Raw genomic sequence first — 27848 nt, 5'->3', positions numbered from 1 at the left:
ACCACAACCTCTAACTCAAGATCATAGGTCGGATAATTTCTCTCATGCTCCTTAAGTTGTCTAGACGCATAGGCTACTACTTTCCCATTGTTGCGTAATCACACACCCTAAATCCACTAGGGATGAATCACTATACACAACAAAGCCCGTGGTACCCTCTGGTAATATTAACACCGGAGTGGTAATAAGCCTATCTTTCAAGATTTTGAAGCTTGTTTCACATGCCTCCAACCAATCATATTTCACATGTCAATGTAGTCAAGGGAGATGTAATGGACACAAAACCATGAACAAATCTCCTATAATAACCTGCTATACCAAAGAAACTTCTAATATTTTTTGGAGTCGATGGTCTAGGAAAAATTTTCACCGCCTCAGTTTTCCATATATTAAACTCAACCCCCTTACTAGAGGTTATATGACCATGAAATACCACTGACCTCAACCATAACTCACATTTATTATATTTAGAAAATAATTGGTTCTCCTAAAGAACTTGTAACACGACCCTCAAGTGATCCATGTGTTCACCCTCACTTTTCGAATATACCAAATGTCATCATTAGAAGCAATGACAAATGAATCTAGGTAACTTCGAAACACCTTATTCATAAGATCAATAGTTTTCATCAGGGATTTAGAGAGACTAAAGGACATTAATAAGAATTCATAGTTACCATATCTAGTCCAAAATTCCATTTTAGTAAATCCTCACCTCTCACCCTATGTTTGTGATACCCCGATCTCAAGTTAATCTTAGAAATGTAGTTGTCCCCTTGGAGTTGATCAAACAAGTCTTCAATCCGAGGGAGAGGATAGTTGCTCTTAATAGTGACTTTATTGAGTTGGTGATAATTAATGCACATTCTAAGGGACCCATCCTTATTCTTTACAAATAAAACCAGAGCACCCAATGTATAAATACTAAGTCTAATGAAGCCTTTGTCTAGTACACCTTTGAGTTGAGCCTTCAACTCATTCAATTTGATCGGAGCCATCTTATTAGGAGGAAATGATATTTGGTTGGTAAACAATAGGAAGTCAATACGAAAATAAGTTTCCCATTCGGGAGGAACTCCAGGAAGATCATTAGGAAAATATTCCAAAAATTCCCTCACTACGGGTACCGACTCAATGGGAGGAATTTCAAAGTCTAAATCTTGGACTCTTACTTTATAGTGTAAACACCATTTAAAGATCATCCTACATGCTTTCAAAAAGGAAATGATTGTACGCTTAGGAATAGAATTTCCCCCCCTCAACTCTAAAACAAGATCATTTGAAAAATTAGATTTCACTACCTTTGTTCTACAATGTATGGAGGCATAGGATTCAAGGAACCAATGCATCCCCAAAATTACATCGAAATCGACCATGTCAATTTGTACTAGTTCAACATGAGTAATTTTATTGGGCAACATTATAGGAAAATTTCTATACACCCTCTCTGCAACCACCGACTCACCTACTGGGTTAATTACCATGAAAGGTTTATAAACAATATCAGACTAAATGTAAAACATTGTACCTATCAAGGGACTAACAAAAGATACTGTAGAACTCGGATCAAGTAAAGCCCATACATCAACATAGAAAACTTGCAACGTACAGGTCACCACATTGGGATAAGTTTATTTTTAACCCTTGAACGAAGATCATAAAAGTGTTTCTTCTTCAGAGCTTCATTAGAACAACTTTCTTGCCAACTCTCCTTGTCTTGCCCCTTAAAATTTGGGCAATCTCTAACTTTCTGCCAACTTTTACCACAACCAAAACAATTATCTATTTCCTTAAGGCAATCACCATAATATTTCTTGCCACACTTTGTACAAGTTTCCTTCTTGGTTGGAGAACTAGTATGCCTTCCCTTTTGATGCTTAGGGTTAGACACTCTATCATCCTGAGACTTAGGGAACATGAAAGGAACTTGATTAGAAAACCACATTTTTAACCTAGGACTTTCTTTTATATCAAGCCCAGCCTGTGAAAAACCAGCTTAAAAAGACCTTGCCCTCTTGACATCTCTACTGTTTCTCTTAGCTCTTCTCTCTTCCACTTGTTAAGAATGAACCATGAGAACATATAACAAGAGCTATATATTGGCTATACATAGAATAATAGCTATACATTGGCTATACAATCTAAAAAAATCTAACAATTTGGAAAGCCCATACATCAATACAATAAGAGCTATATATTGGCTATACAATCTTTAGAACTCAAATGAAAAGGAAAAAAAATAAAAATATTAAAACTAGAATAACTTCATTAGCTTGATTGTGGCATTTCCCACGCAAGTGAGGACCTATCAAACATGGATCAGTATGAATTCCAAGTCTTTGTTCAAAGTCGTCTCAAAATCCCTTCAATTACTGGAACCTAAAATGTTGGGGAAAAAAAGGAAATGTGGTTTGTACACCGCCTGTACTAAGTATTAGGCCATATGCACACAAATCATAACAGTATACTAAAAAGGGACATTACATCAAGGTATGAAAATTACTTTTAAAAGCCTTATGCACATCCAAGAAGAACATACAAATCAATAAGACATATTAATTGAGTCAAAAACATGTATATCACAAGACAAACAATACTAATTTTAGTCAAGTCAACATACATATCACATTATTGAGCACATATTAAAGGTAACTCTATCAAAAAGTTTTGAATAGTAACAAGCATGGATAAGAGTTCATTACAACATTACCAAAGCAAGATAATTACCCATGAACCTTCATTAAGCCAAGTAGTTCAATGACCAAGCAAAGACCCATGGCCAATATTCAACTTCACATATCATATCATTAAAGAGTACAAATCATCATACTTTAGAAATAGAGATCAAACACATATTCATAGCTGAAACCAAGCAACATATAGTATCATTAATGTATGAGAACAACACATACATACCATGTACAATTATAACATATGCATATATAAGAACATCCTCCTAAGACTTGACTCAAGTCAAACTACATAGACTAAGCTAAACCCCTTAAGTTATCCTATACCCCTACATAGACTAAGCTAAACCCCTTAAGTTATCCTAGTTAGAGTTCATTCCATTAGTTCATTTTACCTTTTGGAAACACTTTAATTTAACAAACATGTACCACATGATCTAATGTGGAATCCGGTTTCATAGAATCCTACACCGAAGGAAATAGGACTACTTGAAAAGTTCGTACAAAAACATGAACATAGCAATTATGTAGATCCACTAGCTACTATACCTACGAGAGAAACATAGTACAAGAACTAGAAGATATAGTTGGACATTAGTGATCCTACCTTCCCTATGTTTGAAGGGACACTTCTCATTCTAGTTCACTTGGTTCATAGGGTCTGTCCCTCACATAATCATTATCAGCATAAAGAAATAAGAATTAAATTAGAACACCTTTCATTACAACCCTCACATGTGAGATTAGCACATTAACATCATTATATCATAGAAAGGGACATCAGTACTTTATCACAACCTTATATCAATACATCAGAATCATAATCACATAATCAAATAATAAGGAAATTTAAATTAAACATCATACCAACCCTATCAATCTTTATATAAGGTCGACTTAAATACAACATCAACACTTAGACACAAGTAACCATAATTAAATAAATAATAGAGACCAGAAGACATACTCAATCTCCTTTACCATGCCATCATTAAGGTCTTACCATCAATCCTCAAATTAATCCAACAATGGGTGTAATTCAATTAAACCACAATGATCAACATAATAACAAGGTAAATTGAATCATTATACCCCAATATCTCACTAGTTTATAGCCTAGAATTTGAGACTTAGATAACGTTCATAGTCTACTTAATCATCTAGCTCAATTACTCAAGAGTTATCATGGTAAGACATACAATTAATCTCAATCTACTCATAAATTGTCATAATAACATCATAGTATAGTAATTCCTATATTACCTAAAAATAATACATCAACACTAGATAGTTCAATTTAAGTTCACAACCTAGGGTTAGCGGGAATAGGTCATATTCTACAAACTAGACCAATCCATCAACAAATAACATAGTTGATTTACAATACATATTTATGTTTTGATATTATCCAAATTAAATCATAAACAAATCAAATTGAAAGATTAATTTTGAGATTAGAAAAGACCAATATGAAAACTCATCTTTTGAAATAAATTTGAAGGAACCCTTTGAAAAAGAAGTCCCAAAGGTTAAAGGAATCTCATACATCAATGTTTGATGAAGATTGATGGAGAAAGTTTTGTTATTGCATCCGCATAACCCAACTTCACCTTGTCTTCTATGGTGTCCTTGAACATGGGAGAGAGAAAGAAGAGAGAAGGAGGAGAATTTGGGTTTTTGAATTAGGAGGGCTTAGGTTAGTTTAATTAGCTTAGGGTATTTAAATATGTAGTTAACTAACTTAATTTATAAATTCTTACCCCCTAACTAATTAACTAAACACTTAATTAATTAATTTAGCCAAGCTAAAAGCATGTAGCAAAACAGTGCAAAATGATTCCTCTTTTCTATTTAATTAAGTTTCCATCGACGGAAGTAGTGCACGCACTGTCGATTGGACAACGGATTGCTGGTTGCATCCGTTGGTTGACACTGCCTTGGGCAGCCCTTGACCCCAAAATGCAAGAGTCCTCCTCAAGGTCCCTTGGTTGGTCCTTCGGGTGTCGTTCTCGGATGTTTTTGTTATGAATCAACTGTAATATGTTTTAGACACTCTTCTACAAAAATTCATCAATTTTGGACTCCTAAAACTTAGTCAAATAGGGTAAGACACACTAGCCCCTCATTAAACTAGTTTCCAATTGTCATGGATGCTCCTTTATGTTTTGATTTCTAAACTTCCTAAATGACTTATATACATTATTTATGACCTTATTGTCAGGGTGAACAAGCAAAGATAACTGCAGGTAATTCAAGTGAAAACATTACATGATTGGCAGAATAAGAGAAGGGTAAAGTCAATGGAAAACATATTGAAAAATTCACACCTTACGATACTGCCTTTTGACTTCATGAATGGATGAATTGAATGACAAATTAAGATAATCAAATGGATTCAACTTGAAACATGAAAGGATCCAGCACAGTTTTTAAATCCAAAACTAGATTACGACAACTTATCATGATAGAAATAAAGTACAGATAAGAAATAGATACCCTTCTCAGAAAAGAAACAAGAAATAGATATAGAATTCTATATTGTTCTGACCAAACGAACCCCCCATATCAAAAAGCAAACACTCCAAGATGCACACACACTCAAAACATAATATTGTAAAGGAAAAGGATAGCTTGAGCATCAATTACAATAAAGAGATAACCAAACTAGTAGCGACAAGGGTGTTAACACCAACCTGCGTAAATAGAATAACTGACCCCTAGTATTTTATAGACGTACAGGTTAGCCGTATTGAATCTACATATAAATGGAACTTTCTACCTTACACTCTACCTCGACAGGATGTAACATCCAGAACTATCAGATCCAAAAACTATAGCTGATGTTGGTGCAATGAGGAAGGTTTTATAAGACAGGGGAAGCAAACAACGAGTGAAATTTATTCCTTTTCCTGGTTGGGATAATGGAGATCTGTGTTATCCTGTGCATTAGTTTTTCAACCCCTTCAAAGCTGGACAGATATTTGTACATCCTGGCCCTTTTTTGTTGCAATTTTTACATTATGAATCCAAAACAAACTTCGAAACGGATTTGGAAAATGTCTTCTTTTAAATGGCTAAAGGCTTAAGGCTGAAGGTAAATGAGATCAAAAGGAACATTGTATTTAAACTATCAACACAATGCGATACAAACAATAGGTAACAACCATCCAAAGAAGTTGTAATTTACTAAACTTACTATCTTTAAGCTTCCTTTTTTCCAAATTCATGCTAAGATTACTAGTCCAAATTAGCATAAAACTACTCTAAGCTCATTGGAGATATAAACATGCAAAAAAACCAGACTAAATTCCAAACAAATTCCCAACGATGAAAAACTATAATTACAATTGATTAACATGATAAAAGTTTCCATATGTAGATAGCGAGCTAGAGATAAAGAGGCGAACCTGTTAACTTCATTAGAGCGCTCAACTTCACTGACTTCAGCGAAGAATTGCTTCAGTAGCGCATCTTCCTGCGTGGCAATTTTCACCAGCAACGGTGCGGTGATTGTAGCACTGTTGTCTCCCATTGAAACAGAGCTTTTTGAGTTTCACGCTCCGATCCCAAAAGGTTTTACGGTTTGATGCATTCAGAATTAAGAGGTATTGTAAGAATCAAAAATCAAGTCTTTCATCGTAAGTTCACGTTATAGTATGTTTTATCAATGTATATATGAATTTTTAATTTAATAAATGATTTCATGCATTTGGTATTGAATATTTGGAAGGACTTGTGACTGGTTTGGATCATGAAGGTTGTTGATATGAATTCTTACATGACTTAAGAAAGGGTTCCACTTAACTTTTTTGTTTAGAGTATAAGTTACAATGTTATGGTTTATTTTTTGAAGGATAAATTTAGTTAGAAGCTATCATATAGAACAAGAGTGGTAAATTGAAGTGTTCAAGGTATAAAATTTGGGTCATTGGAAGAATATAGAAAGGCTAAGAATAAGGCATCTCGCATACGCCTATGGTTGGTCGTTCATGGTAGTAGGGTTTATCTTATTTTTTAGAAATGACTATGTTAGGTGAAATGCTTCGATACCGACTTATAAGGGGTTTATGAATGGCTTTTATGAAGATTATGTTTGTTCAAGGTGACTAACGGTGATGTATGAAAGATTCGATTAATTTATGTGGGGTTAGGTTATCAAAATTATGAAAATTTAATAATAGAATAACGCAAGGATGGGATACATGTATACATGATTATTGAGAACTTTGAGTTGGATGCTCGGATTCTATTAATGGGAATACGCAGAATGTTGTGACTTCCAATGCAATAGATAAACTCTTGATAGTGAATACAGATTATATATTCTTGATGTGTATAATTATTTTTGGTGTTTAACGATTTATCTATATTTATGCATGGTGTATATGATAGTGTGAAAAGTAATTTAATCTTGGTATCTGAAAAATAATATTGAGTTGACTTTGGGCAAATTCAATAGTTTTATCTCAATTAGAATGTACTACGTGATTCAGAATTACTGTTATCAATCCTTACCAGAACATATATATGTCCTGTATACTTGGTTAGAAAGAGAGGGAGCCATAGTTCAAAAACAAATTGGAGGGTACGATGTGTTTTATAAAAAAGACTTTGATACTAGTTATAGTTTCAAAAAAAGGTAAATGGTTGTTTTGGTTACGTTTTTTTGAGTATTAACAGTATTGTCTTTAATTGCATTCTGTGAGAAGAATGTGCAGTTTAATGCTTCGAGCATCTATATAATTGGAATAAGGACTAGATTTATTGATTGTGGAAGGTTAAAAATAAAAGATATTGAGTTAAATAAATGAAATGTTCGATATGGGAATTATGTAAGGAGTATCTTTTGTTATTTAACTGTTGTTTGCTACGTTTATTATGTAACCACCTATTTCATTCTTGACTTGGTTTAGAGAATGATTTATTGTCAATGTCTGCGCATGTTTAACTTTTATGGGTGAACCCCTAGTGGTGAATTCAATATACCAATCGTTTCATGTCTTCTTGATAGGGTAGGATTTTTGGAAGACTTACTAATTTTATATATGGAAGATTTAACGTTTTTTTGAATAATAGAAGTACACCACTACTTCTATATGTATAACTTTGATTATGAGAATTTATAAAAGACCTACCACGGGTATCTATAATAGTTTGACAGTTTTAATGTTTATATAGTCGTTGAGATCACCTTTTAATTGCACGTGATTCAATGTGTGCACCATTGGGTTTAGTTATACCATACTAAAACGTTGTGTAGAATCACATATACTAATCTACCATTTCAATAATGTTGATAGGGGTTCTATATACTAGAGTGTATCATTTTCTAGGTGTTTACTTGATCATTTCCTTTTTTGATCCGATGAGTTTGATTCTTCTTAATGAGAATGTGATGTGTAAAGATCATATTTCTACACTTTTGACTCATGAAAAAATTATGTTTTGGGAAGGAAATGTGGATATCATCTATGATGCGTATTGATATATGAGTAAGTGGTGATTGGTTTAGGTTAAATTCTTGTAACACCTTCGATCTCATAAAGTAGAAAATCCTAGAAATTAAAGAAAAATAGTGCTATTACCAACGAAACCACTTATAGACCGTAGGTAAAACAATGGGCCGTACATGAATTCCGTCATTATAAATCTTAGAGAACAAGTCTCTAAAATTATAGTTGATAAAGACGATATGTGCTTTGACCAACGAATCGTAGGTCATATTAATGATGGAGAACGATAATTATTTTTAAACAATGTTTTTCTAGGTTAACTTCAAATGGTGATATATTTTAGTAAAAAATGAATTAGGTGGACATGACTATTCAAATTAGAGATAGTTTAATCCTTTTTGTAACACCATTGAGTTTTCTAAAATCCAAGCTCGCAGTAAAAAGTTATGTCTATTTTTGTTAAACCCTATCTCATAGACAACGAACAACAATCCAGTTGACAAGAAGTCATTCAAATGATGGTATGACAGTATCGTATTAGATGTCATATTGTTGGTTTTAAGTCGGGGTAATTTTTTTCTTTTCCCCTATGTATTGGGCACTAATTCTCCATCATTTGATGCCTAAACTACGTCATTTTACTCAGTCAAAGACTTAAAATCTAGTCAGATAAATCCAAAACCATCGTTCTCCAAAAATAATCCAAGTTAAAATAAAAAGAACAAAAAGATTTGAAAATTTCATTCAAGAACAAGAAGAGGTGTTCTTTGATGTTCGGCGCCAAAATTCAAAGGATTTCTGTGACGATTTAATCATCATGCATATAGAATTTCACTAATGGACTCCTTTCATGCAATCGGGCCCATAATTTCAGTAAGTTCCTTGATTCAATATAACTTCTTAAGACCTAAGGCTAGTAAACTCTTAGAAATTGTTGTGATTTCTTCTACTATAGTATACATAGTCCAAGCAACATGTTTTCGTGGAAATGTTTCTTGATTCCTTATATAAAAATCAGAATTCTAGTTTTTGTCAGTTGTCTTAGTTCATTAATTTTACTAGTTGGTCACTTAAAAAGAAAATCATGCCCCATATTTCTATTATGTCATTCACTGTTCGCATGTCAAGATATTGATATATTCAATATTCAGTGAATTTTATCTTCACATGTATTCAGTTTGGAGTAGACGTAGCACCAAGTTGAACTAGGGTTCTGCATACCCTTATAGTTCCAGAATTATGTGCCTTCATAGGATTATATGTCCCTTCTTTATTCGTCAATAGTAGTTATCACGCCACAATCATAACTCTATACTCCTTGCAAGGTATATTATGCCTTGTCTATGGGGCGTACATATAAGAATCCACATATAGCTCACTTTGTTTATGTCAGTTAACAGTAACTGTCATAGTGAGATTCTTAGTTCATTTATTAGGTTTTCAATAGTTATATCATTATAGAGTTCAACATGTTATCTTCATGACTCGTATTTGGTTATTACGTTCAATTTATGTTTCTATTATACATCAACAAATTATATATATCATTGTTCATATTACATACCATTTTAGTCCATTAGCCACACTTGAAAAGTGTGGCCTAAGCTATCCAAAAGTGTTGTTTTTGATAAAAGGCCACACTTGTTGGCTTTAGACAACACTTTTTTTGGGATGACCTAAAGTAGCGTAACTGTTGCGCTAAGGCAACACTTTATAAGTATTGCTGAATAAGCTACACTTGTAAAGCGTGTCCTATATGATTAAAAGGTCACACTTTTAGTTTCTCATATGGCAACACTTTTCATGATCTCACACAACGTTTTTAAATGTTGTCTTCAATACCTATAAGGCTACACTTTGAATGTTTGACCTTTTCTACGTCCTTTAAGCTACATCCCTATGACCACACTTCTCAACTCTGGTAATTTGTTAGGCTATAAAGTATTATTTAAAAACATCTGATATTCCTCTAATTTATTTTACATATATCAAATAATTAAAAATAGACATTATTATTCTATTTAGACTATCTCAAGCATTAAATTAGAAATGTAAAAATTTTACAATAAACTTTGGGAAAGAAACATATGTGCACTAGGAAAGAATTCTACAAAATAAAAATAATTCAGGTACTGCACACACTAATAACAGATATTTTAAGATGAACTCTAAAAAACCATTCCCAAAAACCAAATTCGAAGAACACCATTAACAAGTTTTCATTGCTCACTTCAACAAATAGAATTCACTTGTGCCACCATTGCAAATTTTATCACACAGAGTTTCCTACATATTCAAATAAAAATTCAAATTAGAGAGAAATTATATGATAGTAGGCCTATAATATCATAAATAGTAGCGTATGGATCAGAAATGTGCATAAACCGTCGCAACCAGTCCATTACTAAACAGAATTTCTATCCACTAACACATTGATTATGATCCTCTAGAATTTTACTCATCTATATGAATAACATTTTAAACATCTATAGAAAAAATAAAGTGTTATCCATCAAAAATAATATTTTGAGGAATGCAAGGCAATAATAGAAGTGTAGTAGTAGGATATCAACGCATAACAGATACCTACGGACGCCAACCACAAGAACAATATGTTACGTACCAAATTTGTTAGCATTGTTTTTCTTCTAAATACTTGTCTAATAAAGAAAAATACCCACTAAAGAGTGATATTAAAATTTTATTTTAACCTACACACACCAATTACAAAATTAAAACAAAAGAAGGAAAATTTCAATTCATATGGTTAACAAAACATACTTTATGAGAAAGAGTATATCACTTAAAAAAAGATATGAAAATGATTATTTCACATAAACTCACTTATAGTATTAAAATACTTATAAAATGATCTTATGTCTAAGAAAACATGTTTGAATTTTCAGAGGAAGTTCACATAAAATAGCCCTAAAAAATTCATGCTTATGGGCGACTGATATAAGTAGACAACTGGAGCAGTGACGATTCATATCGTGGACCACAACTTGTTGGAGATGTAGTTCATGTTGTTGTTATTGGATAACTGAGGATCCGCTATAACTAGTGTTAAAATTGGGTGGATTGTTGGCATGCTCTTCTACATTTTTCAACATAAACAACCCTAATTAGAAGACATTAATCACCATCACTTTTTAAAATCATGGAGTCATGCCAACTTTAATGCACCTCAACTAGTTCATCCATATACATATATATATATATATATATATATATATATATATATATATATATATATATATATATATATAAAAGATAACTCTATCCACGAAAATGTAGACAAATTATAAGAAATTACCTAGTGTTGCCTCTACTAGGACAAAGGATTGAGGTTATTACCTCAAATCTTCAGCCACGCTAGGCCACCACATCCGAGACTACTCACCATCAATTTTATACAACCTCATGAATAAAAGTAAATTCAAGGAAAGCATATAAATTGCATGTTCAATACATTACAAGTTTGTTTGTTTCTGCTCTTTTAATATATATGTACTTAACTATAAGATGCCTAAAATTCTTTAAAATACAGAACATCAACGCAAACATTTATCATTCAAAAATTGATACAACAACAAAGAAATGAGGGTCATAAATGCAACCATAGTGTAATAGTCACCATAGAGTATATAAAGACATGTCATCGCTCTAATACTTTGATAACCAACGAAAAAATATATCAATTGAGAGAAATCATGTGTATTTGAAGAGGAGAAATATACTATCTTTATTTAGTATATCCACATTCTTTCTATGTTAAATTATTATAATGAGATCTAGAGAAATAATGTAAAATAGGTACTTCAATATGTTAGCGTTAATCGACTATGTTAATGCATCAAACATCAAATCAAACACATAACATCATGCCAACATATTCAAGCAGTTCCCATTTAAAGTTTGTATTTATTCTTTTATCGTAATGTTGTGGTTTATCTTTCACATTATATGGACAATGTCCTTGACTTCCAAAGTAGTAGAATAAATTAGTGCCATCAAAACGGATACTTAATAAAAAAACTTTAAGTATACCTGAATAACTATATTGATTTAACTTCTTTGGATTTGAGATGATGAAAAGACTATCGTAGATGCTGTAGAGTACATGTGAGCCTGTACATATTTCTTATTGAAAACTATATCAACAACCAATGAAGACGTAAAAAAGATCTTGAACTGACTTAGCATCAATACCAACATACATGTCTAAAAAGTAGATAACAAGACCAGAATAAACTAGAATACTTTCTCTATGAAAAGATATAAGAATGCAAATTACTGAAATGAGAACGAAGATGATTTTTTTTAAAAAAACATTATAAAAAAGTAAGTAGCATCTAAAATAGAATCTAAATTAGCTAAGTGAAGAAATATCAAGTAGCCTGTCAATCGGTCTCCATTGCACATTTGATGGTCAGTAGGCAATGAGAGTATTCTTTTGGTGTGACCAATTGGATAAGTAAAAGCACAATATCGAACAATATGACAAAATCAATTGAAGTAGATTCTGGAAGAGACTATAGAGCTTGCTGAATCATTTTACTACTTCAAATCCATGATAGAGTAGCCATACTAGAATCAGTGTTATACACAATCCTACACTAGAAGTGATGAGAAAATTATTAAAAATGCTCAGCTACAAATTTGGTTAAATTTCACCTATTAATCAAATAAGTGAACATATAAAAATGAAGTTACCAAACAACAAGATTCAATGATAATCAACTTAAGCTACAACAAGATATTGTACCTTGTTCTAATTGGGGAAACAATTGGAATAGAGATAAACTAGAGCACCTAAAGTACTAGCAGATGTAACTAAATATATGAAGTTGTAGATTTTCTAATACTGATGATAAAGAACAAAATAAATAAAGTCAGTTGTACAAGTGGGTTAACTTAAAATTTCGATCTTATTCCAGTATAAAGAGAACTACCTTTCTCTACTAAACCTATCCCACCATAACCTAATGGTTAGCCGCAATGTAGAAGAAAATGATTCATGCCCTCACCCGCCTCTTTGCACATATAACACAAATAACTCTTGAGGATATAGAATGACTACCAAAACATTATGTAGCAGCTATTTTGTTCAAGAATTTGAAGCCTAAACATTTAGAAGGAATCAGAAACTATATTGAGTGCTACTATTTATTCAACACAAACTTGAGTGCCACTATTGCCAGTATAATGTGACACCCCGTAGACAAAATAGACCAAAAACAATATTTATAGAAAAAATATGAAAGTACAACAAACGGTGGCATCGACAAACCATAGCCTAGCCCAAGATCCGTCCTGCACAACCATCGTTTTGGTAAGAAACTCTCAAAAATTTTAGCCTAGAAAATTGGTTAATTTTTGGATGACAGACAGACTTACGACCTGTAGGTCTGAGGAAGGTCCGTAGTCCTTGACCGTCGTTCGAGACTCCCATTCACCCACTCTCTGATAAGAGTTACAGATGACCAACACAATCCGTAGGTGGAAAATTTGTAGATAGTTAAGGGGAAATGTAGTAGGTCAACTTCAAATGGTCATATCTCTTACAAAAAAAATAAATTAGGTGTCCCATGACCTACCCAAAGATAGATAATCTAATTCTCTTTCCATAACAACAAACCTTGCTAAAATTAGACATTCGAGTAAAAGGTTATGCCCATTTTAGTAATGGCATGTGGAACAAGCCCAGTCGACGGTCCCAGCGATGGGGCAATGGTAAAACAACAGACAGTCAGTCTTTGCTTTCATTTAGCTTGATAGAAACATATCTATGGGTCTTTTGGTCTTTTCCCACTTCATTTAAATTTAAGATACGTCGTTTTGACCAAAAATCATCAGATTTTAGTTAGTTTAAGCCTAGTAAAATAATTAAAAACATATCTAAGTCAAATCATTAAATAAAAATGTGGAAAATTAGAAGCAACAAAGGAGAAAAAGCTCAAGAACCCTAGTTGAAGAACACAACAAATTGCAACTGTTCTAGCCCCGAAACATAAGTATGTTTCTGTAGATTTCATTGACAAGTATGTGGGATTTAACTAGTTGGTTTCTTTCACCCATTGTGTTCCTAGTTATCAATCAAATTCTTGATTCTCGTATAAAGATTAAATATAGGGTTTCTATAACTCTAACAAAATTTATGAATTTATTAGTTTTATGTTCAAAATGAGATAATCATGTTATTAGTCAGATTATCGCATCAATTTAGGAACCCTAGCGGTGTATTCCTTTAGTTCTTCAATTACAGATGCTAGGCGAGATATTTCAGTTACTTGAGATATGCATGCCTCAGTCATGTATGCATAATTACTAAATTAATTGTTGCATTCTGAGTTTGCATGTTCAGTTTCGAGCTATCCCATATTAATAGAAACTCAAACATAATCGATAAATTTATGGAATCCATGGGAGTAGCATAATACCGAGTTGTACTAGGGTTTAGCGTACCCAATAGTCCAAGAATTACTAGTCAAGTAGGCTGTAAGTTCCCTCTGTGGGCAATCAGTTAGTGATCACGCCAACATGCCTTTATACCTTTGGCAGGGTATGTTGGGTCCTCTCGATGGGGTGTATACTTTGGACTCCACATTTAGTTCATGTGGTTTTATTATGGATTATTAGTAGCTCCCAAAGATCAGTCAGACTCTCTACATTGAACATTTATCAGTATATTCAATATTCAGTTATAGCATGGTATAATATGATTATGCATCAAGTTATTCAGTGGTGAGTCCTCATTTTCAGAGAACAACAGTCTTGAGTGTCATTTCATTATCTAGTCATTTAGTTTTAGTTTTTGCTAGATTTAGCTTGGGGCTTGTCCTGTATTTCTAGTCCAGTTTAGAGGCTTATTTCAAACATAGTTAGATTCAACTTAGTATTGAGTTAATATTTCCTTTATATAAAACTTGTTGTTTTCAAATATGTTAGTTATAGAATATGGGTTTTCCACATCTTTTAAGATTTAATTATGATTTAGCTTACGCATCAATTAATTATTTTTAGTACGCTCATGATCATGCCAGCAGGGTTAGATTGGGATCACTTGTGGTCCGAGGTTCGGTGTCCGCATCTTGCGCGTGGCTCGGGTCGTGACAAAACATTGTATTAGAGCACTAGGTTTAAGAGTTTTAGGATGTCTGAAAGGCTGTACTAAGAAGAGTGATTTTCATGGGTGTGAAGTTCACCATATCTAATGAGATTGAGGCTATGAAGTGTTTTAGGAAAAACTTCACCCTCTTGTTACTCTTATCAAGCGTAATGTATGATATAATTTAATTCTAACTCGACGTTGAACACTTAAGATCATACCTTCTTGTAGATATTAGGCATGGAATGGTAATGCATACAATGCTAACATAGTTCCTCTAGTACAAGATAAGGAAGTTCAAATGCACTTTTTAAGATCGCCAATAAAGCTTTTGGATCAAAATATGAGAACATGGAACAATTATACGATTCTAAGTCGTACTGATAGAAATGACTGATTAGTGGCAGCCAGAATTTGTAATTTTGTTATGATGAATCCACCTATGTTTTTAGGGTCGCAATTTTATAAGGACCCATAAAAGTTCATTGTTGAGGTCAAATGTATATTTGGTCTGATGTCAGTAACTTGCAGTGATAGTTGAGATTAGCATCCTACCAACTCTAAGATTTGACTCACAAATATGACTTTGTCTTTTGTAACTCAGTATAACAGTCCAATTCAGTGTTAGTTCATAAACTATCTCATAACCTTTCTACATCTCTACTCCAGTCGGTGACCCAGTTATAGCCAGACGCGTATACAAAAATTGCCGTGTCACAATCACTTAGAAAATCACCTCAGCAGATCTAGTAGAGTTTGAAATTGTAGACTTCGACGTTATTCTAGGAATGGATTGCTTACACTTATGTTATGCCTCAGTCGATTGTAGAACTAGGATTGTTCGTTTAAAGTCTCAAGACGATCCAATCATAGATTAGAAGGGTAGAACCTTAGCGCCTATGGGTCAATTTATTTCTTACCTTAAGGCTAAAAAGATGATATCTAAGCGTTATATCTATCATCTAGTTAAGGTTAAGAATTCCATCTTGAAACCCCAACTCTTGAGTCAATTATAGTTGTGTGTGAATTTCCAGAAGTATTTAAAGAAGATCTTCCCGGAGTCTCTCCCGAAAGAAAAATAGACTTTTGAATTAATATTCTTCTAGATACCCTGCCTTTATTCCTTCGTACAGAATGACTCAGCTAGATCTTGAAGAATTGAAAGAGCAATTAAAAGACTTTTAGATAAGAGCTTCATCAGACCTAGTATTTCACCATGGGGTGCACTAATGTTGTTCGTAAGGAAGAAAGATAGTTCTCACATAATGTCCATTAACTATAGACAGTTGAATAATGTCACAATCAAGAATAAGTATCCCATCCCAGGATTGATGACTTGTTTAACCAACGAAAGGGTGCTAGCTATTTCTCAAAGATAGACCTCAAATAAGGTTATCATTATCTCAGAGTAAAAGACAGTGACATTAAAAAAAACAGCCTTCAAAATTCTATATGGTCATTATGAATTTGTAGTTATGTCGTTTGGACTAACTAATGCTCCTGTAGCTTTCATGGATTTTATGAACAGGGTTTTAAAACAGTACTTGGACTTGTTCATTATCATATTTATTGATGATATCCTCATTTACTCTAGGAGTGATGAAGAACATGCACGTCATTTGAGAGTTGTTCTACAGACTCTCAAGGATCGCTAGTTATTCGCTAAGATTAGTAATTGTGAGTTGTGGTTGCAATCCATTGCTTTTCTTGGTCATAATGTATCTAGGGAAGGGATCCGAGTGGATTCGTAGAAGATAAAAGCAGTGAAACAATTGCCCAGACCTACCTCTGCTTTAAATAAAAGAAATTTCAACAATTGCCCAGACCTACCTCTGCTTTAAATAAATGAAATTTCTTAGATCTATCAGGTTATTACAAAAGGTTTGTGGAAGGATTTTCATCGATAGCCTCACCATTGACTAGGTTGACTCTGAAGATGGTCAAGTTCCAACGGTCAGATGATTATGAAAAAAACTTCACAGAATTGAATATTAGATTGACTACATTTCCTGTCTTGACACTACCAGAGGGTTCAGATGGTTATGTGATCGATTGTGATGCATCTAGAGTTGGCCTAGGTTATGTGTTGATGCAGAGTTTTAAGGTGATAGATTATGCCTCTAGAAAACTTAAGGTTCATGAGATGAACTATCCAACTCATGACCTCGAGATTGCTGCAGTGGTGTTTGCACTGAAGATCTGGAGACACTACTTGTATCGTGTACATGTAGATGTGTTTACTAACCATAAGATCTTTCGATATGTGTTTACCCAGAAAGAGTTGAATCATCGCCAGAGGAGATGGCTTGAATTTATTAAGGATTATTATATGAGTGTGCATTATCTTCCACGTAAGGCCAGTGTAGTAGCAGATGCTCTTAGAAGATTATCTATGGGTAGTGTAACCTATGTTGAGGATGAAAATAGAGAGCTATTGAAGGATGTTCACAGGCTTCCTAGATTAGGAGTTCGCCTTATGAGCATATCAAATAGGTGTGTAACAATTTAAAATGGGGAAGAATCTTCTTTTGTAATGAATGTTAAGGAAAATCAAGATAGTGATCCAATCTTGCTTGAAGTTAAGAATGCATTCCACAATTAGAGAGTGGAGGTTTTGTCCCAACGGGGAGATGGTGTACTTCGATACAAGGGTAAATTGTGTGTTCCTGTTGTGGGCGAGTTTAGAGAGCATATCCTTGCGAAAGCCCATAGCTACAGATATTCTATTCACACAGGTGCCACTAAGATGTACTGCAATCTGCGGGAAGTCTATTTGTGGAATGTCATGAAGAGGGATATAGCAGGCTTTATGAGTAAATGGCCCAATTGACAACAAGTCAAGGTAGAACATCAAAAAGAAGGAGGTAAGACTCATAAGATTGACATTCCTTCTTGGAAGTGGGAAGTGATCAATATGGATTTCATCACAGGGTTACCGTATACTCGCAAACAACATGACTCCATTTGGGTTATAGTTGATAGGATGACTAAGTCTTCTCGCTTTTTGGCATTCAAGACTAAAACTTCGGCGGAGGACTTTGCCAAGCATTACAGTAATTAAATTCTGAGATTGCATGGGGTTCCTTTGTCTCTCATATTATATAAAGGTCATAAGTTTACCTCTCATTTCTACAAGTCATTTTAGAAAGGTCTGGGAACTCAGTTTAAACTTAGTACGAAATTTCATCCTCACATGGATGGGTAGGCAGAGCGTGCTATTTAGACCTTAAAAGATATGTTTAGTGCTTGTTTGATCAATTTCAAAGGTAGTTGGGATGATCACCTTCCTCTTATTGGGTTTGCCTACAATAATACCTACCATTCCAACATTCAAAAGGCCCCTTATAAAACTTTATATATGCGTAGAAATAAATCTCATGTTGGTTTGTTTGAAGTAGGTGAAGAAACATTGATAGGGCGAGATTCAGTGTTTTATGCGATGGAGAAAGTGCAACTCATTAGAGATAGACCTAAGACATCCCAAATTCGTCAGAAATCTTATGCATATGTAAGGAGAAGGGAACTAGAGTTCCAAGTTGATCATTTGGTTTTTATGAAAGTCTCACCTATGAAAGGGGTAATTAGATTTTTAAAGAAAGGAAAGCTCAACCCCAGATATGTAGGCCCGTACATGATCTTTAAAAGGGTTGGCAAAGTGGTATATTAATTAGAGTTGTTAGCAAAATTAGTCACAATGCATCCGGTCCTCCACATCTCACTCTTGATGAAGTGTGTGGGTGACCCAGTCTCTATAGTGCCATTAGAGAATGTGGTGAAGAAATTTAGTCTTCCTTATGAGGATGTACCAGTTGAGATTCTTGATTGTCAGGTTACAAGGTTAATAAAGAAGTCGTTTAAGTCAAGCTTTTTTAGAGGAGTCAGTCCGTTAAGGGAATAACTTGGGAAGTATAAGCAGCTACGAAAGCCAAGTATCCTAACCTCTTTCCTTCCGATTCCACTCCAGCTTGAGGTGACAGTTCCTCTTTTGTTTTCTAGTAATTCATGAGTGAATTCAGTCTTAGAATCATGTTCACTCAGTTTGTACTTGAATTTTCAGTGTATTTGCATGTTTTCGGAACTCACTTCAGTCAGGAACTCAGTTCTCAGTGTTCAGTAGTAGGATTTGTAGTTCACTTCCTGTATTTTTGCTAGTTTATTCTTCATTCAAGGAAGTATATTCCCAAAAGGGAGATAATGTAACACCCCGTAGCCAAAACAGACCACAAACCAGCTTTATAGAAAAAAATTTGCAGGTGCAAACAACGGTGATATCGAAGGACTGTAGACAGACAAACGGTCCATCCTGCACAACCATCGATGATAAGAAACTCCCAAATTTTTCAGTTTAGAAAATTTGTTAAGTCTTGGACGACAGAGGTACTTATTGTCCATAGGTCAGACGAAGGTCCATAGTCCATGAACTTCGATCGAGACCCCAATTCACCCACTCTCTGACAAGAGGTACAAATGACCAGCACGGTCCGTATATGAAAACTTTGCAGACAGTTAAGGGGAAGAGCAGTTGGGTAAATATCAAATGGTCATAATTCTTAGAACAAAATGAGTCAGGCGTCTAATGACCTACCCACAGATAGATAATTGAATGATATTTCCATAGCCACCAACCTTGCTAAAATCACACCTCCGAGTAAAAACTTATGCTCATTTTAGTTAAGGCCTTGGGAATAGGCCCACTCGATGGACCGAACGACGTGGTGTTTGATAGACAACGGACCGTCAGTCTCGACCACCGTTTGGTCTGACATCAACTTATCACCCGGTCTTATGGTATTTTCCAGCTCAGTTTAAACTTTAAGATACATCGTTTTGACCCTAAATCATCAGATTTTAGTTAGTTTAAGAATAGAAACATAATTAAAACATATCTAAGTAAAATCATTAAATCATAAATTGGAAAATTATACTCAAGAGAGGAGATAAATCTCAATAGCGCTAGTTCAAGAACCCAACAAATTCGAACAATTCCAGCCCCAAAACTTTAGTCTTTTTCCATGGATTTCATCACCAGATATTTGAGATTTCACTAGTGGGTTCCTCTCCTTCATTGGGTCCCTTGTTTTCAGTCAGATTTTTGATTCCCATATCATGATTAGATCTAGGGTTTCTAGAACCTCAAAAGAACATTATGAATTTATTAGTTTTATGTTCAGAATGAGATTATCATGTAATTACTCGGATTACCGCATGAATTTCAGAACCCTAGATTTGTATTTCTTTAGTTCTTAAATTATACATTGTAGGCCAGATATTTTATATACTTCAGATATACATCACTCAATCATAAAAGCATAGTTACCACATTAATTGTTGCATTCTCAGTCTCCATGTTCAGTGTTTAGCTATCCAGTATTTATAGTAACTCAGACATAATCGATAAATTTACAGAATCCATGTGACTAGGATAATACCGAGTTCGACAAGGGTTTAGAGTACCCAATAGTCCGAGATCTACTGGCCAAGTAGGTTTTATGTCTCCTTTATGGGAAATCAGTTATTAATCACTTCATCATGTCTTTATAACTTTTGCAAGGTATATTGGGTCCTCTTGATAGGGCGTATACATCGGACTCCACATTTAGCTCATGTGGTTTTAATATTGGTTATTAGTTTCTCCCATACATCAGTTAGCCTCTCTGCATTGACCATTTATCAGTATATTACGTATTCAGTTTCAGCATGTTATAAATTGGTCGTTGCATCCAGTTAGCTAAGAAATCTGTTTATCATGTAAGATTATTATACTTGCTATAATGCTTGTTCAATTATGTTTTATTTCACTTTTACTCTATCCTGCATTCTTAGAACCTTTCAAGTACTGACGCATACGTGCGCTAAATCTTCTCGTGATGTAGTTTCAGGCTCTCAGCATCCAGATCACGCATTCATCTATTTCCGATCTCTAGTCAGCACATTAAGTGGTGACTCCTCATTCTCCGAGGACAACGGTCATGAGTGTCATTTTACTCTTTAGTCATTAAGTTTCAGTTTTGGCTAGATTTAGTTTAGGGCTTGTCCAAGTATTTCTAGTCCAGTTTAGAAACTTATTTCAGATATAGTTAGATTCAACTTGGCATTAAGTTAATATTTCCTTTGTATTAAACTCATTGTCTTAAAATATCTCATTATTAGAATATGGGTATACCCCATATTTTCATGTTTATTTATGATTTAGCTTCCCCATCAGTTTATTATCTTTAGTATCATCATGATCATGCCAGCAGGGTTATCTTGGGATCACTTGTGGTCCTTGGTTTCGTGTCTGCATCTCGGGGGTAACTCACAGTGTGACATTTGAAAATTGATAGTTGAAAGCATAATCAAGGTAAACCTTTAACTAAAATTGTGGAAACAAACAATATATTGACTACATGTAAAAACACTAAAATGAAAGAGAAGTACATAATGTTACACACTCGAATATAATTATATAGAAATAAATAACTAAAATTAACTAAAGAGACATGAGAGCAAGAATTCATAACTTTAACCAGAAGACGGCTGGCCTATATAATCAAAGAGAATAAATCTATCTGCGCTGCCACATCTTGTATCTACTCTCGTATAGATTGTGGGATCTCGACAAACGATGTAAATTTTCTTAAAATTTTTCCTTTAGTAATTTTAATGAAGGCAAATAAATATTAAAGGAATCACCTTGTATCTAAGACGAAGGAATGATAATAATGATTTTTTTATCAAAATGACAACAAATCGAACATAAGGTGGTGGTCGTGCATAGTTTCCACGAACAAAAGTCACATCCTTGCATAATTTGTTCACTTCAATTGATGCATCAGTAAGGCAGCGGATAGACAAGGCCATTTCATCTGCAAAAGTGTCTTGGAATACTAGCCATAATTTCCATGGCTTAACACATTTTGCTCATCAAATTGTCTGGTCGCTCTAAGGTTTCTGCATGAGTGATCTTGTTATTGAACATAACAAGCTTTGGACCTCCATACTCTCCACTTCCACGACCCCCTTCTCCTCATGAACTCACATGGCCTGGGCTTCTTTTCTTTCATTCACCAGAACCGCTTAACTTTTTTTGCCAAAGTATAAGGTTTTAGATGTACCCAAAACAATTAACTACCACGAAAAAGGCCCCTACAACAACAAAAACAATGAATAAGATGAACTTGTTTCTTTTCCTTTTACCATCGTTTCACTTCTTCGATGGCTTTCCATATAAATCATTGTTCGCAGGATTAAGGTTTTCATTCTATGAGGCGATATTGAAGAAGTTGTATGAGGTCTATGGATTATATCAATTTGTATTGAGAGTTTTTTTTAGATTTATTTTTATAGTTAAATTGTTTTTTGATTTTCAAAGAAGATCATTTTTTTTAAAATTAGAAATTGGAGGGAGAGCTAAATAAGTTTAATTGAAAATTATATTTTAATGAAAACTTTAGGTAAACTATAAGACCACAATTTTTATGTAATTTTTTATATTTATGAAAATAGAACACTTCAATAGTGTAGTCATATGTGTAAATAAGTGTTGCCAATTATATCTTGATATAACAATGCTTAAAACGTGAGGCCTACACAAATAAAGAGCACACTTTATAACTGTTTTCAATATTATTTTGGTCAAACGCTAACAACTAAGGCTACACATTAAAAGTGTACCTAAAAAAATTATCGACAACTCTTTACAAATGTTGTCCAGATATAGTGTGGTCGTACACATAAAATGGTGTAATGATTGCTTAGTTATGCATTTTAAACATAGCATATGCATATCCTTCATACGCAGTACATTCCATCTACTTACACATACTTTGGGTTATATTAGTTCTAATTTGCTGAGCACTAATGGAAAGGGACAAATTCGTTGAGGAAAGGAGTAGTTGACTCAATGCTAAGATTTTCCGTGAAGAAGTTTCTTATGACCCATTTATATAGAACACAAAGATGCTTTGTTAAAGCGTAACACGACAGTGAAAATATTAGAAGGCAAATTTGTTATTTATTTGGAGATTCTGACTTACTGCGCTGAGTTATCTATTGCAGCGCAGATATTTGAAAATTATAAATACTTCTTAAGCGGTTTATCTTATTATCTATTATTGTTAGACATTTAGTAAATGTTTAGATATTTTAATCATTTGTGAGCTCTTATTTTCAAAGAGTATTTAAAGAAGAACCTGAAGACTAAAAGGATTTCATCTCCAAAGATTTGTTCTTGTGCCTCATTCTTCATTCATGGCTTGTAAAACGACTTATATCTTCATTCCCTTTTGAATAAAAATTTATTTGGGTATAAAATTCATTCTCTTGATATGCGTGTAAAACCCCCAGTTAATGTAGTGTGATTTAATAAACATGGGTTTAGTTGTTGTTGGATGTTGCTAGCTAATAGATTAAATGTAGTTTATTTGTGATGTGGATTATTAGTTGTGGATGAATATATTGATTCTGTAGTTGCAAATTTGAGTTTATTTATGTTTTTTCAACTTGCGAGAGAGAACTTGTGACATTTAAACAACTAAATTGATGGACGGTGAGAGTGGGTGGACATGGGGGTTAGCTTTAGAGAGTGAGCCCTTAAATGATTCAACACACTCAGCTCGGGAGAGTGAGTGGGTGAAGGGTAGGCTGGTGTTCTTACAACAAGTGGGTGTCCAAAGGAAACAAATTTGAAGTGTGGAATAATGCTCGAGAGAGAGATTATCTATCTTAAAACATAGCCTAGTCACAATTATTCTATAAATCTCATATCGAAAGAATCTATAGAACATCTTAGCTTAACTCGTATTTCCTGTTCATATTCAAAGACTTCGCCTTCTCTTGATTTATTACACATGTTATTTTTGTTGTTTTAACTACCATTGAAAAAACACCCCATTGATATTTGACGCTTGTGTCTCCCCATCTTTTATTTATAATATTTTTATTTGATGATGTCTTTATATATGACTAGTTAGAATGTAATTTTATTTTTAAATTAATTCTCACAACCATTCCATGTTTAAAAAACTCAAATGTAACACTCCAAAAGGTTAAGACCTAATCTAGAGCATCACAAGTTGAACTAAGGTTGGTAACACTGTCTTAGGACATAAATTATTATATGGAAAATATTTAGGAGGTTTTTGAATCGAAATGTCAAGGAACGACCACAACATACGGTGAACTTGTAACTAAGACTATGGCGTGCCATGATGGTGTTAAATATGTGTATAAAGATTTAATCATTGTGAGGAAATAAGAGTGGACATAGGTCGCTAACAGGGGGTACAAGGAAGCAAAGCCAAGTAATAAATGCCAACCTTCAAGGGCAAGCCAAAGACAAGAGACTAAGGGTGCCCAAGAGAGGAGGCTACTGCCTCACTCTGTAGGAGCATGACCACGACCAAGGTGGGGAGCTCGTGAAGAAGACTTTTCAATGGGAAAAGGTGTCTGAGACCTAGCTAATGTCAAAGAAACAATGAGCCACTTTTTGAGTTGTGGTGTACTTGACGAAAGGGGGAGGGTTTAGCCGATAAACTGCTTTAGCTATTTGAATGAAGTTTGATAGGGCACTACTGGGCCAATGCCTAAGAGCACAACGAGCAATTTAACGGGCCGTGGGGCATCTTCATGTATGGGAGCAAGGGGCTCGTGGAGTTCCTTAGAGGGAAAAAGGGGAGGTAGCTCATTTGGAGTAGATACTACCTCACCTTCCATGACCACTACCATGGCCAATCATGCATTTCACTGACTATGAAATGGTGTGTAAAGATGGACGTGGTGTCACATTGAAGTTATGTTGGAATTCACTTTGGGAATTCCAACTTAATGACGAGTATTTTGGGTATTTTGTGTGTGGAATATATTTTTATTAGGTGTAATTCACTCATTTCCCACTCAAAAACTCATAAACAAATTAAAACCCTAATTCCCACCTATCTCTACTTTCTCTCTGTATTCATCCTCCATTGGAAAAACAAGCAGGCTTGTATGAGAAGACAAAGTCTCCAAGGTTTTCACTCGGACTTCATGGATTATGTTTCATTAATGTATGGTTTATTTTACTCTTGGGTTTCCTATCCCCAAGAAGTTCTTTCAAAGATATTCTAAAACTTACACCAAACTAGGGTTTTTATCTACACATGGGTCTTCTTTGAAAAACTAAAATAGGAACCAATTGTGATGAATTATGGTCAACTAATGTTTTTAAGTATATATTCGTTGTTAATTCTTGTTATTTACTGAATTTTCCCATGGACACATGTCATTCCCCAAATTTATGAAAACCTTGAATTGATATGGTGAATTTTGACGAGGATAAATATGTTCATGAACTACATTTATGTTTATATGTAATTGCTTCTTGAATTTACCTTAGTAATAACTTGTTATGTATTTTTTTTGTAATTGAGGTATGGTAGCAATGGAAGGTCAAGAAGTTATGAATGTTTATTCTTCTTGACTTCAATTATGGAGTATGAGTTACTTAGATAGAAATGATTCTATATCTAATGTGTGGGTGTGATGTTGATAGCAAGTACTTCTTATCCTTAACCATACACTATTTTATTTGTTATGAAAGTATGTTATGGTATAATTATGATATGACTTAAAGTAGTTTCTCATTACTAAAATGAAGTGTTAAGTTAAAAGTTTACTCACTTGTATGTGGTTTCTAAAGTGAGAGGATATTTTTCACTTATGAATACCTATTAGTTGTTAGGTTGAGATTTCCACGTATGGGTATAGAAGAGACTTATGTGATCTTACATAATGAGTATGATGATTACTAAAGAGAATAAATGCTGAGCATCTAAAGGGAATGTAAATGAGATGGATGTCTAACATTTAGCAAGTTCGGCCTCCCACATGGGTTTATTAAGGTTTAGCAAGTTCAAGGTCCCACGATCTGTGTTATATCATGATATAGAAATCTCCACGTTAGTAAGTAAAGGTTTATAGTAATAATCTCCTTGATCCTTAACTATATGCCAATATAGGACTACAGCTTAGTGCATCCACATAGATAGATATGTAAGATTGGTAACCTGTTAGGCCAAGTGTTAACCCTTTCATTCGGTTTGGTAGGACAATATTGGATTCCATGTGACTCTCATGACCTCATGTCAGTTATTTCACTATCTTCGCCAATATAATTTTATAAATGAATAAATCAAGTATGTGAACTATAATCAGGGTTTGTCTTAAATATTAATACATAGGGTGAGGGATGAAATGTGAGTTATCTTACTCATTGCATATGTGGTATCCTAAGGGATGGTCTTAGTAGTGTTTTTGTATGAGCAAGATGATTTTATGTTATGTAAGTCAAGGTATATATGAACATATGAATCAAGCATGTTATGATAAAGGATGATATTTTAGTGTACGTATGTAATAAGTGATTTAATGTGAGGCTTGACTTTTGATAGGGTTATGGGGTTCTATTCTTGGCATTGTACAAGCATTATTTTAGGTTGATTATATTTTTTATTAATATCATTTTGGATTTACTTATAATGTTCCATCTATGTGTATGTGGAGTTGTTGAACATAAAGCATGGTTTTTACTGAATTGTGCCTTTTCTAATGCATTAAAGATTTTAAACATATGAGTCATACTTAGTACATGTGTTTTGTACTAACCCATATTTGTATATTTTCTACAATTATGTAGGTTCAGGTCATTGAGTTCATAAAAGTCCAATTGAAGAAGTCTTGGAATAGTTTCTCCAAGTGTTGGTTGGTGCTCATGTTCAAGGATGTTACCTATTTGTATATTCTAGTTTGATCTTGTATTGTCTTGAAGACATTGTTAGTTCCTTTATCATTTGGAAATGATGTAAGCCTATATAGGCATGTTTTATTTGTATCGGCTATGTCCAAGCTTATTCTCGTTTAGGTGTTTCAATGTGATAAGAAATATTTTACTCATTTCTATGTACATTATGTTGTACCATTTAAAAGACTGTGTGCTGTGTATGCGAGGAGTCTAAGTAAAATCCACATGTAGTATGTGAGAGGTTTATGTAAACAACACTATACTGCGATATATATAAAAAGATATAATTTCCAAACTTTTATCCAAATGAAATGTAATGATGGATAGTAATAAGCTGGTCTTAGTCCTCTCCTAGGATGAGGACGCCAGTTAAGTCTAGGGGTGCTCCCCGATCATGACAAACTTTGTATTAGAGAATGAGGTTGAATAATCATAGGATTGGTATGTAACTTAACCACGTCAAGTAGTGTCTTGTTCATGACCGTGATGTGAACCACAATTAGGAATTAGAAGCTATGAAATGCTTAGGAAAGTCTTACTTCATTGGTATTCTTGAAGTCATGCCCTATAGTATTTACTCGATATGTCCTCATATTCTAATCTCTTTGTTATGCTTATACACAACAAATACACGATGGAATAATGGTATATGGGTTTAGGAGAATGAAAATGAGGTGGTTCCCCCTCAACCTCTTCAAAACCATGATTCCTATTGAATAAGGAGCTATGACTAATGTAGAGATTAGGGCGGCTATTCCAAGTTTGGTCGAGTGTTGGCCACTCAAGTGGCTAGAGATACTAGATTTCAAGTGGCTCCCAATGCTAGAACCACT

The sequence above is a fragment of the Solanum lycopersicum genome, chromosome 3 (assembly GCF_036512215.1).
Source record: "Solanum lycopersicum chromosome 3, SLM_r2.1".
NCBI lineage: Eukaryota > Viridiplantae > Streptophyta > Magnoliopsida > Solanales > Solanaceae > Solanum > Solanum lycopersicum.
The sequence above is the reverse complement of the archived record's forward strand: the minus strand, read 5'-3'. Positions refer to the sequence as shown.